Source organism: Caretta caretta, chromosome 4 (assembly GCF_965140235.1).
Source record: "Caretta caretta isolate rCarCar2 chromosome 4, rCarCar1.hap1, whole genome shotgun sequence".
NCBI lineage: Eukaryota > Metazoa > Chordata > Testudines > Cheloniidae > Caretta > Caretta caretta.
The window spans coordinates 73245249-73258034 of NC_134209.1; the positions used below are offsets into that span (position 1 = coordinate 73245249).

At 43.0% G+C, this 12786-nt stretch overlaps 2 long non-coding RNA genes across 4 annotated transcripts in view; one reads left to right on the forward strand and one right to left on the reverse strand.

The window, feature by feature from the left end:
* Positions 1-12786, forward strand: part of LOC125635617 (uncharacterized) — a 191863-nt gene that overhangs the window by 146576 nt on the left and 32501 nt on the right. The window lies entirely within an intron of this gene.
* The window catches only part of LOC125635618 (uncharacterized), a 70255-nt gene continuing 62242 nt past the window's right edge, over positions 4774-12786 (reverse strand). The window contains exons 3-5 of the long non-coding RNA XR_007356319.2: positions 6446-6594; positions 5557-5654; positions 4774-4917 (exon numbers count right to left, since the gene is read on the reverse strand). This is a non-coding gene — a long non-coding RNA (uncharacterized LOC125635618). The remainder of the gene's footprint in view (positions 4918-5556; positions 5655-6445; positions 6595-12786) is intronic.

Here is a 12786-nt window from a genome sequence, read left to right on the forward strand (position 1 = left end):
TACTGGTGTATTTGTATTAACTTAAATAGAATTACTCCTGATTTACATCAGTGTGAGATGTTATATTGTATTAAATCTAGGCGATCAGTATCATTCTGGCCAAAGAGCCAGCAGTGAGACTGTTGTGCCTAGGCCTTGTACATGATTTTTGGGCAAACTTAGTCTTTTGCAGAGATTGGTGCCAGAAAGATTTTCTCTGTTTTAATAATGCAAAAGTTCCATACATAAAATAACCTGGATATTGATTTTACTAAGAAGGCAATGTTCTGCTTTGCTCAGGTCAACTGGGCTCAGCATTAAATTTTTGGCAATGCTTGATCATTTTTATGCTTTCAGTGTCACCCCCTACCTTTCCATTCTAAGCTGCTGTTCAATGACTGAACTAACACTGGTTCATTTTAGGATGACAGATCAAATGAGTGGGGTATTATCTCCTCAGCCATCACTACAATGCCATTTTAACAAGCTACAGTGGTTTATTGCTGCCTTTCTGCATCAAAAAAGGCACTTGTTCATCAATGGCAGCAAAAGTACAGCACTAAACTCCTGAGTAAAATGGCACACTCCTGCTCCAAGAAAGAAGCCAAAGACCATATGAATTATGGCATAACAAAGGGTGGGGTATAGGGAATTAAATATTATTCTCTGCAAATCAGAGGCCTCCTCCAAGGTAGGTTGATAGCACCATTGTTTTATAGCAAGGAGCATTCTAACAGAGGTGCAGATCATTTTGTTAGAAAAAACAGAACCTAAAGAAAGATGGCCATTCTGTTATGGTACATGTTCAAGGTGGATGCTATAATGGAATTTGGGAAATGAGGGTTTACAAACTTTGGCCCAATTTGAGCTCAATAGGCACTAGTTTAAGTATGAACTGCACTCGTGTGCTCCAGCAAGGATCATGCTCAAGAAGGTCCAATTTATCTGAGTTCCACAGTGCAGGGAGAATAGGGGAAACTGCATTCTTTCATTCTAATGGATAGTGCATGGGGAGGCAACATTATGTCCCCATGTTCTTCTCTCGGGCATTTTGCTCCCCAATGGCCAAATAGAGGGAATACAGAGACTGCAATTGTACCTAACAGTGCAATAGCATATTCAAAAAGGAGGGAGGGAAAGATTTTTGCACTATCTTACAACTTGCTGCCTGCTCACATACCCACATGAGAGTGAGGCATGATCTGGCCCTGTATGTGTAACCTGTAACTTTAATCACTACAACTCAGACTTTAGATAAAGCTTCAGATTATTCTTTTATAAGTGGAAAGGAGACAAACTGGCTTAAAACTTCAGCTATTCCTTTGAACATACAGTTACCATTTGAAAGCGATGGAGTGATATTGTGGTATGATTCCCTATACTATTGCCATTAAGATGTTGAAATTATTTGCAAGTAATTAGCATAACCCTGATACTTCAAGTATTCCCAATATAATTACCATTAAAATATTGACATTTACCTCTTGAAAGCAATTGATCTTACTATTTGTTATCTCTCCAGTGCCTACTGCAGCTACATATTTTGAAGCTAAAAATTTATTTGAAAGTAGGGCTATATCTTGACCCTAAATATTCAATTTTAGGCCTACATACCCCTATTTCAGATTCTGCTGTCTTCATGCTAGTTAAAATCAATATATTCAAGCTTAAAGGTTAGTCTACCTTTGTGATGGAATAAAAGAAACATATCACCATCCTGAGACGTAACATTGTGGGATGGACGCATATCCCACTCATGTCTCCCAACGTAAAAGGTCACAAAGAAAACATTAGCATTCAGAAACATGGCTTTGGATGCTCCCTGAGGAATATGTCTGGCAGCTTGTAACTGAAAATTGCCTCCATCTGTCTTCCAAAGCACAAGAAAATGTAGTGGTATTCCTCAGAAGCATCAAGAGTTACTTTCCCAGCATGAATAAATTCAGAACCACTGCAGAAAACAATTACTCCAGGAAGTCAGTTTTTCTCGTTTATTTTTTGTGACCAAAGTCTTGCACCTCTAGCATAACTATGTATTAGACTAGTTATTCTCTAAAATGTCTAGCTTAAAGAGACTGTTTAGACTGCCAAACGAGGCTTTATCAGCAACATGCACTTAACTCTAGCTCCTCATACACGCTTGGTTGAAAACTAACCATATACTTTGGAAGGTGTATAGTACTAAAGCAAATCTAGTTTTGCCTGATGTTCTCAGACAGTGTATCAGGGGCTGAATAAGTTTCTGATTGTTGCAAAAGTAACTGGATTCTAGGCAGCCTCTGAATGCCTGAAAGACTCCTTTCCCATCTCTGATTGGCCAAGAGACATACGGGGGGAAAGGCAGTGTAGAAAGAGGAGCAGAAAGGACACAGATGTCACAAAGCTAAGGACACTAAGGGGGAGTGGGAACTGGACTTTAAGCCACCTGTACATTTTCAGGTCATAGAATATCAGGGTTGGAAGGGAACTCAGGAGGTCATCTAGTCCAACCCCCTGCTCAAAGCAGGACCAATCCCCAATTAAATCATCCCAGCCAGGGCTTTGTCAAGCTTGACCTTAAAAATATCTAAGGAAGGAGATTCCACCACCTCCCTAGGTAACGCATTACAGTGTTTCACCACCCTCCTAGTGAAAGTTTTTCCTAATATCCAACCTAAACCTCCCCCACTGCAACTTGAGACCATTACTCCTTGTTCTGTCATCTGCTACCACTGAGAACAGTCTAGATCCGTCCTCTTTGGAACCCCCTTTCAGGTAGTTGAAAGCAGCTATCAAATCCCCCCTCCTTCTTCTCTTCTGCAGACTAAACAATCCCAGTTCCCTCAGCCTCTCCTCATAAGTCATGTGTTCCAGTCCCCTAATCATTTTTGTTGCCCTCTGCTGGCCGTTTTCAAATTTTTCCACATCCTTCTTGTAGTGTGGGGCCCAAAACTGGACACAGTACTCCAGATGAGGCCTCACCAATGTCCAATAGAGGGAAACAACCACATCCCTCGATCTGCTGACAATGCCCCTACTTATACATCCCAAAATGCCATTGGCCTTCTTGGCAACAACGGCACACTGTTGAGTCATATCCAGCTTCTCGTCCACTGTAACCCCTAGGTCCTTTTGTGCCGAACTGCTGCCGAGCCATTCGGGCCCTAGTCTGTAGCGGTGCATGGGATTCTTCCGTCCTAAGTGCAGGACTCTGCACTGGTCCTTGTTGATTTCTTTTGGCCCAATCCTCTAATTTGTCTAGGGCTCTCTGTATCCTGTCCCTACCCTCCAGCGTATCTATCTCTCCTCCTAGTTTAGTGTCATCTGGAAACTTGCTGAGGGTGCAATCCACACCATCCTGCAGATCATTTATGAAGATATTGAACAAAACTGGCCCGAGGACCGACCCTTGGGGCACTCCACTTGATACCGGCTGCCAACTAGACATGGAGCCATTGATCACTACCCGTTGAGCCCGACAATCTAGCCAACTTTCTATCCACCTTATAGTCTATTCATCCAGCCCATACTACTTTAATTTGCTGGCAAGAATACTGTGGGAGACTGTGTCAAAAGCTTTGCTAAAGTCAAGGAACAACACGTCCACCGCTTTCCCCTCATCCACAGAGCCAGTTATCTCGTCATAGAAGGCAATTAGATTAGTCAGGCATGACTTGCCCTTGGTGAATCCATGCTGACTGTTCGTGATCACTTTCCTCTCCTCTAAGTGCTTCAGAATTGATTCCTTGAGGACCTGCTCCATGATTTTTCCAGGGACTGAGGTGAGGCTGACTGGCCTGTAGTTCCCCGGATCCTCCTTCCCTTTTTTAAAGGTGGGCACTACATTAGCCTTTTTCCAGTCGTCTGGGACTTTCCTGGATCGCCATGAGTTTTCAAAAGTAATGGCCAATGGCTTTGCAATCACATCCGACAACTCCTTTAGCACTCTCAGATGCAGCGCATCTGGCCCTGTGGACTTGTGTCCGTCCAGCTTTTCTAAATAGTCCCGAACCACTTCTTTCTCCACAGAGGGCTGGTCACCTCCTCCCCATTCTGTGCTGCCTAGTGCAGTAGTCTGGGAGCTGACCTTGTTCGTGAAGACAGAGGCAAAAAAAGCATTGAGTACATTAGCTTTTTCCACATCCTCTGTCATTAGGTTGCCTCCCTCATTCAGTAAGGGGCCTACTCTTTCCTTGAGTTTCTTCTTGTTGCTAACATACCTGAAGAAACCCTTCTTGTTATTCTTAACATCTCTTGCTAGCTGCAACTCCAGGTGTGATTTGGCCTTCCTGATTTCACTCCTGCATGCCCAAGCAATATTTTTATACTCTTCCCTGGTCATTTGTCTAATCTTCCACTTCTTGTAAGCTTCTTTTTTGTGTTCAAGATCAGCAAGGATTTCACTGTTAAGCCAAGCTGGTCGCCTGCCATATTTTCTATTCTTTCTAGACATCGGGATGGTTTGTCCCTGTAACCTCAATAAGGATTCTTTAATATACAGCCAGCTCTCCTGGACTCCTTTCCCCATCATGTTATTCTCCCATGGGATCCTGCCCATCAGTTCCCTGAGGGAGTCAAAGTCTGCTTTTCTGAAGTCCAGGGTCCGTATTCTGCTGCTCTCCTTTCTTCCCTGTGGCAGGATCCTGAACTCTACCATCTCATGGTCACTGCCTCCCAGGTCTGACGGCCAGATTCTCCAACATCCTCTGCTGCTTTCCTAGAACCATCAGGATGTAACTGTAGCCACTGGAATCAACCCCCCTACAATGTGATATTTTATAACCCTGCCCCAAGTCACCACTCTCTTACCAGAGTTCTCATGTGCCACAATAACCTTCCCTGTAGTGTGAAGAGGCAGCTACCAGGACGCAAACAGCCATGCATAGGGTAAAATGTCCCTCTTTCTGTCTTTCAAGAGCTGGAGAGTTTGGCAGATGTGGAAAGTCCTGCCATAGTCACCTGTGCACAGAAAGGTAAATTCTATTCTGAATGAGTTAAGCAAGCAGGAAGAAGGATTGCACCAAATCCTTTTTCTAGCAAACATACTTAACAGTGACAGTAGTCATTTTATACCCTTCTTTTCTCACTGTTCTTCTCTCTTTAAAACCTCTTGTGCCCCAAACCATATACTGATATTTACACTTTAAACCGATCTATTGGATTATTAGATACATCTATTTTGCAAATGGAGGAATAGATTGGAGATCTCTAAATCAGTGCAAATCAATCCGAAGTTCTGTCCATTAATCTGCTCAACAGTCAAATTTAGCTCTTGTATGAGATGCAAGTGGGTAATTACCGCATACTCACATATGGAATCAGTAGTAAGATACCCAGCTCGAGACAAATGTGCCAGCATTGTTCCTGCCTCATCATCAAATCAACCTCAGTTATGCATGCAGAAACAGGAGTCTCATCCTTAAGAAGATACTGATAAATTAGCCACTAATCTTGCATTAAACAGTATGAAGAAAAGAACTGATCATAGACATTTTCAAAAGTAAAAATAATAAATGCAAATGAGACTAAACATCTCAGTCTTGGTTTATGCCAAATAATGGGCAGGAGGAGACAGGGCAAAGCAAAAGTGCACATTACCTCAAGGACTGAGCACTCAAGCCCCAACAACCAATCCTTTGCAGGTCCTCCATATCTTCATTATACAGCCAGCAGCATTTTCAACCTTTTTGCATACCCTAAGGTAATAAAATAAGGAAGGTAGCTTCCCAAATAAGAACCTTCCCTCGGTCAAGCCAGAGACCACCTGAAAAAAAACACTCCTATTCTCCAAAGGACTACCAAATTCCCTTCTACAAACTTTTCCCACGACCCCCTGGATCTTACAATACCACAGATAATTAACACCCTTTGATGTTACAAATTAACACCCCAGCCTTCCTAATTATTAATATCAATTTATATTAGAGTAGAGGGTAGAGCCCCTACCCAGGGATCAAGGTCCCACTGTCCTAGACACTGTATCAATATGATCCCCGCCTCAAAGAGCATCCAGCTAAACAGGTCTCTTGTCTCATGTGGGTGAGCTAATGCTACCCCTCTATAGCCTGTCTGTCACTTGGATCAGAATTATAGCCAAGAAGTAGAGAGAGAACCATAACAACTTGTCTCCCTGGACCTCTTCCATCCAAGAAGAGGTAATATGATCTGACCATATTCAGCATGTCAATTAATTTGAAAATAGTCTCTTGTCTGCTCTCACTTAAATACTTGACCTGAATGATTGCAGGTCATCAGTTGGAAAGCTGGTGCAACTGAAACTTGGTTAATACATAGCCTAAGTACACAGTAACTTTTTTTTGGACAGTATCTTTTTAACAAGTACATATATGCCCCACTCAGGTATTTAGTACAAAGTCCATGCACATTTAAAGAGTCCCCTTCTCTAACACATTCATCATTGTATCTTAATCCCTAGCAACAATATTATACACTGAACAGCCAATAATGTGTGTGCATTTCAACATACCTGCATTCATCAACAGTATTTGTTTCCATTGTCTTCTCAATGAAAATGGAGACACAATATTTTGCGTGAACTTCTCAAATAAGTTACCATGAAACTGATGCTGAGCCTGGAAAAAATCAGCTCAAAAGGTCTTCCAAAGTTATGAACACCTGAAAAGTGGAGCAACAAGGTGGGTGAGGTAATAGCTTTTATTGGCCCAACTTCTATTGGTGAGAGAGACAAGCTTTCAAGCTAAACAGGGCTCTTCTTCAGGAGTTGATTACGGAAACTGTTTTGCAGCCTCATAGCAGTTCTCAGTAGGGGGCCAGTCTAAGAAATTGATTTTATCCTATCTGGATGAGGGAAGACATGGTAAATAATTGTGTACACAAGCAGGGTCATACAGTAGGACATACAAAAGTATGTCTTAATCAGTCTCAATGATTCAGAAAACAAATTGATCCCAGCCAAGTCTTCCCTCTCATCTTTCAAACTGTAGAAAACCTTTCAGAGGCCAATTGGGCATTCTGCTTAAAGATATGATGACACAATATAGCTCCAAGCGTGCTTATTTCCTCAACCTCTGGGTAGCGTGCTGCTCTATCACCATTATTTTTAAATTCAGTGGGTGAAATCCCACTCCTATGGCAAAAACTCCTATTGTCATTGGGGGTAGGATTTCACCAATATTGGTTTTTATTTTTAGGAGCTGTTGGTCACTTTTAAAATAGTTTCCTCTTTATCTCTCTTTCCTTGAGCTATCCGGAAGTTCTGACTGCTGGGTCCTGTATTGTCATTCTCAGAAGGAAAGCCTAGCGCAGGGTTTAGACAGGGCTGTTCTACACTACAAAGTTAGGTCAACTTAACTACATCGCTCAGGCCTGTGAAAAGTTTCATGCTCTGTATGATGTAAACAAGCTGACCTAAACCCCGGGACAGACAACACTAGGTCAATGGAAGAATAATTCTTCCTAGCCTCTTGGAGAGGTGGATTTACTACAGCGATGGAGAAAACACACTTCTGTCTGTAGTAAGTGTCTGCATTGCAGCGGCACAGCTGCCATGTTTCAGCTGTGCACTGTTGTGTTTCATACTCACACTAGCTTCAGGAATAATGGCAAGTTGTCACGTACTAGTAATAAAATACTTCTCATCTCTAATTAATTGTGTCTCTCATTTTCCCTACATAACATAACACCGATGGGATGAGGGAAAGAGATATGAGAAGAGGCAGGTAGCCACATGCATCAAGAATGACTATCAAGTGATTTCTTTAATCCTGTTGTCCCACCCCCTCCTCATTTCATGCTGTAAAACAATATATTGCTAGATTAAGTGCCCACTAAAACCACTTTCATATTTAGAAACCTATTGTCTTATTCCATTCTGTTATCTGTGCACAAAAGTATGTGCATTCATCATAATGACAGCTGAATATTTTATTAACATCCAGCAGAAAGCTATGCTTTTGTCAAAATATTAGTTCACCCAATTAGTGTATGTATATATGGGATCTTAAGCCTCCCACCCCATGGGGAAGGGTACTCATCTCTGCAAAAGGTTGACATGGAAGACTAACAAAAAACTATTTTTACTTCTGGCTTTCTGAAGCTAGATATAAGAACTTTAGAGAGAGGGCTGAAAATGCTGGGTTTTCTGTTTTATGTGGAGTCTGACCCCATGCTCATCACCATGCCTTCCAGACTTGCTCTAAAATGACCTCTGAGCATGCCTAACAGATCAGGCCCACAGGCAAGATAAGCAGAGGAGCACCTAGTTGAGAGTCCCAATGGGTAAGGGCAGGAATTAGATGGGAAACAGCTCAGTGTTGTCAGGGGTGAGGTGGCTTTGAGCAATGCCTACTGGCAGAAATTCAGGCATCTTAGGGAGTTTGGACAGCAGCTGAGCTGCTGCTTTGAGAATCTAAAGTTAGGATTTAGGTACCTAAAGTGGTGGTTAGGCACCTGAGTCATCCTTGTGAATCCCACCCTTGTTTTTCAAGAGTCACACAACTGAAATTTCAGAATAGCAATCTGGTTAAAAAGAAGTTAAGTGGATAATGTCACAGAGCACTCCATTCACTGCAAGGGACCATAATCCTTATGGCCATATCTGGGTATTACCTTCACTCAGGTCTGATGCCCCCTTCTGCTGCTTGATGCACATGCTGCCATCTCTCTTGCTCCCAGTGTACTCTGAGTCACAGAGGGCCAACTCTGGAAGAACAGCCAGGTCACTGTAGTCTTCCCCTTCCAGGGTATCAAACTCTTTTCATACCAATGGTGACAGGTGATCTTTTAATGCACTGTGCTGATGATGCTACTTTCCCCATGATTGGTAGGGGGACCTGGGCCTGCCCCCTAATCCAGTCCAGGGATCCTCTGCCTAGCAACTGTAGTCTGCTTTTCCTCAGACTCTGTTACCGTTTCCTTGGACTCCTTCCTACAGCTTCTGGTTCCCCAATCTGGGTGTACCAACTCAAATTCCCTCCTCAACTGTAGACTGCTGAACTCCATTCCCCCAAAACACCCCTCTTCCCCCCCCCAGGAGTGACACTAGACTATTTCCTTGCAGGGCCTTTCTGTTGCCAACTTCCTGGCTTCATCCTAGCCCCACCTGTTCTTTCTCAGCTGGGCTCCATCATCATTCAGGGGACTGTTTGGCCACCTAAATCCCATCAGCTATGGCCTATCTGATTAATTGGCTTGTTCTCAGCCTCATTAACCCCTTCCAGTCTGATATGGGGTGAACATCTCACCACAGATAGATAAATAAAAGGAACTTCAGAACCATCAAACCCAAGATCCCTTGATATTGATAAATTGGAGAACTGGCCTATAGAAAGCAAAATGAAATTCAAAGACAAAGCAAGGTGCTACACTTAGGGAAGAAAAAACAAATGGTGAGAATACAGCACTGCTGAGGAGTATTTGGGAGTTTTGGTTGATCACAACCTCAGCAAGTCAATGTAATGCTGTTGCAAAAACCAGCAACTGCAATTTTAAGCTGTATTAACAGAGGCATTGCTTGCAAGTCACAGGAAGTGATAAAACTGCACTACTCTGCACTGGTTAGGCCTCAGCTAGAAGACTGTGTCCAATATTGGTCACCAATTTATAGAAAGGATATGGAGAAACTGGAAAGGATCCAGAGGTGAGTGACAAAGATGACCAAATTAATGGAATGCAAGCCATACGAGCAAAGGCTGAAGGAACCGGGTATGTTTAATTTGGAAAAGAGGGATAGCTCAGTGGTTAGAGCATTGGCCTGCTAAACCCAGAGTTGTGAGTTCAATCCTTGAAGGGGCCATTTAGGGATCTAGGGCAAAAATTGGGGATTGGTCCTGCTTTGAGCAGGGGGTTGGACTAGATGACCTCCTGAGGTCCCTTCCAACCCTGATATTCTGTGAACACAGGAGATTGAGAGAGGGACTTGATAGCATTCTTCAAATACTTGAATGGCTGCCCAAAGAAAGATGGAGAAAAATTGCTGTCTTGCCACTGAGGACAGGACAAGAGGCAATGGGTTCAAACTACAGCATACTAGATTTAGATTAAATCTCAAGAAAAACTTCTTAACTGTAACAATGGAACAGACTGCCGAAGGGAGGTTGTGGAAGTGCCTTCCCTAGAGGCTCTCAAAAGGAGGCTGGATAGCCATCTGTCCTTGATGGCTTAGACACAACAAATCCTGCATCTTCACAAGGGGGTTAGAGTAGATGACCCTTGTGGTCCGCTCTAACTCTGTGGTTCTATGGTCCCCTCCCCTCCATACCCATTAATCCCTGAAGCAGAGAACATGGCAGTTAAAACTCAAAGATTCGGCAGTAAAAATAAATATATTTTATGTCTAATGTTATGCTTTTACATACATATCAAAGCGCCTAAATAAAAATGGACTACATTTCAGAGCTTACATGTTGCTTTTATTTAGATTTTTAGTTAAAGTTTTTTCATCCAGTTTTCTATTCTGCAATTTGTAGGTTCCTGTCTCAACCCACTTTTTAGTTCCTGAGACCAAGGATGGTTGAGGCAAGACTCAGTTCAAGACTTCCAATTATCCCATTGCTGCAAAACTTATGCATGTGCTTAGCTGTATGTACATGAGCAGTACCTGGGAAGTAAACAGAGGGATTCAGACACATAAAATTAAACACATGCATATGCAGTTGCAAGATTAGATAGATACAAAAACTGACTCCCATAAGAAAAATGCACATTCTCACACAAAGTATTTGACCTAGAAGCAAGTTCCTTCAACTGGAGTAAAATGTTCATTTTAAAACTGCTGACATTTACAAAATATTTCTATAGTTTCTTATTTACACACCACAAAATTAATGACATAGCACTTGATTTAACTGAATAAATCAGTAATGAACATTATATTTTTATAGTTTTTAAATATTTTAATTAGGACAGAATGTAAGAAGTGAAATAAGATTTAAATGATCATAGTTTGCTCTTTTAGATTACATATGGGTGCCATTATAAACAGGGCTGGCCCTAGTGGGGTGCAGGGTCTGGGACAAATCAGCCTCCCCACTCTCCTTCTCGCTGTCCGCCCACCCGCTCACCTCCTCACCCACCTGCCCACTCCTCGCCTTCCCGCTAGTCTCCTCACCATCCATCCGGCGGGCACACACACCCCGCTGCTCTCCTCCTTGCCATCTGCCCGCCTCCTTGCCTGCCCCTCGCCGCCCCGTTTGCCTCCTCACCCTGCTTGCCCACCTGCCTCACCTCCCGCCTCCTCACCTGAATATCGGGACAAATGGTGTCCAGATTGTACATAGGTTGGGATGCGGGAAAAAGGACAAACTATTGGGACAGTCCCAATTTTATTGACACGCAGAGCCCCCCAGAGCACAGGGCCCAGAGTGGTCATCCCTATTCACCCTACCCAAGGGACAGCTCTGATTATAAATGTTTATGCAGCCAGTGTAAAGATGAAGAAGGATAGTAGGTCAAAATGTAGGTAAATCCACTATAAGTGTTTTCTTAAAATAATAAACTGTTCCTTAAAGATACTGCAGATAGACTAAACTGTTGCTCCTCAATAATTATTTCAGTAATATCAGTGATAGGTGTTGGTAGGGTTCCAACTCCCTCCTCCCTCTCAGTTCCCAGACACAGTTCTCTGGAAAATAACAGTCCAGTCTGCAGGCAATTCGAGGGGTTTATTAGGGCTAAACAAGCAAATGTATTCCAAAGACCTTCACACCAGTTAGGTTCTCTCTATATGCTGATAGAACCCCCTTCTTCTCCTGACCCCTAGCTCCACAGGCTGACGGTGCTCCCTCTTCCCTCTCCTTGGAAAACTTAATTATACTTGTAGTGCCCCTCCCTGGTACCACCCCTTCCAATATATGGTCATGTTCCATTCTGTGGGGTCTGGAGTCAATAAGACCACCTCTTCTGTACCTGATGGGAGGGATAGGGAGTGGGGTTACTTTTGGCCATGGACACTTTCTTGCAGACTTTGTGTCTCCTCCTTACATCTACCAATTGCTTGATTAGCCCCTTATCTTCTCTTGTTACTGAAAGGCAAGGCTACCAGCTGGAGGCGTGGGGAGGAGGGGGGTGCAGCCTTTTGCTTTCACTTACAATCTCTTATTACAATCTTACAATCTGCTTATTCAGCCCGTTTAAACTAAAAGCAAGGCCAGAAGCAAGATTATTATTATTTAGTCTCTACCCTATTTACTTCATATTCTCCTAACGATAGGTGTAGTACTAGCCCAGAGGTTGGCCTATTTGAGTGGTGGGTATTCAACAATTTGGCTGAAGCACTATGACATTAAACAGAACTGTATTCTTGAATGAATGATCACAAGATGCCAGCAGATAGAATCCAAACAGAAGGTCAGAACCCAAAATAACTCAGCACCCATAATAGAAAGCCCTCAGCGATTCCAGGATACTGCTAGGCTCTCCTGTCAAGGATTCAGCCAATGAAGTGAGCTGTAGCTCACGAAAACTTATGCTCAAATAAATTGGTTAGTCTCTAAGGTGCCACAAGTACTCCTTTTCTATCAGCTGTAGATGTGGACAGAAAGCCTGTCCCCCCTTCCAAGACAGCCACATTACATTTTGTGACTCCCAAACTACTCCTCCTCACCAGATACAAAGCCTGTAACTGCCCAGGTTAACTGCCATATATGGCAATCAGGCACCGAAAATAAAAAGGTCAGTGTTTCCTCAGCCTCCATCTGAGTGTATTGGTTTCTTCCCCCAACTGATTGACAGCAAGGGAAATTGAACTGGACTGTGGTTTAGGCTGCATGGCCGAGGCTGACAACTCTAAAATAGCTCCATGTTATTGTGCAGCAACGTGGGCATGTTTGCCACATAAATTCAGAAAGG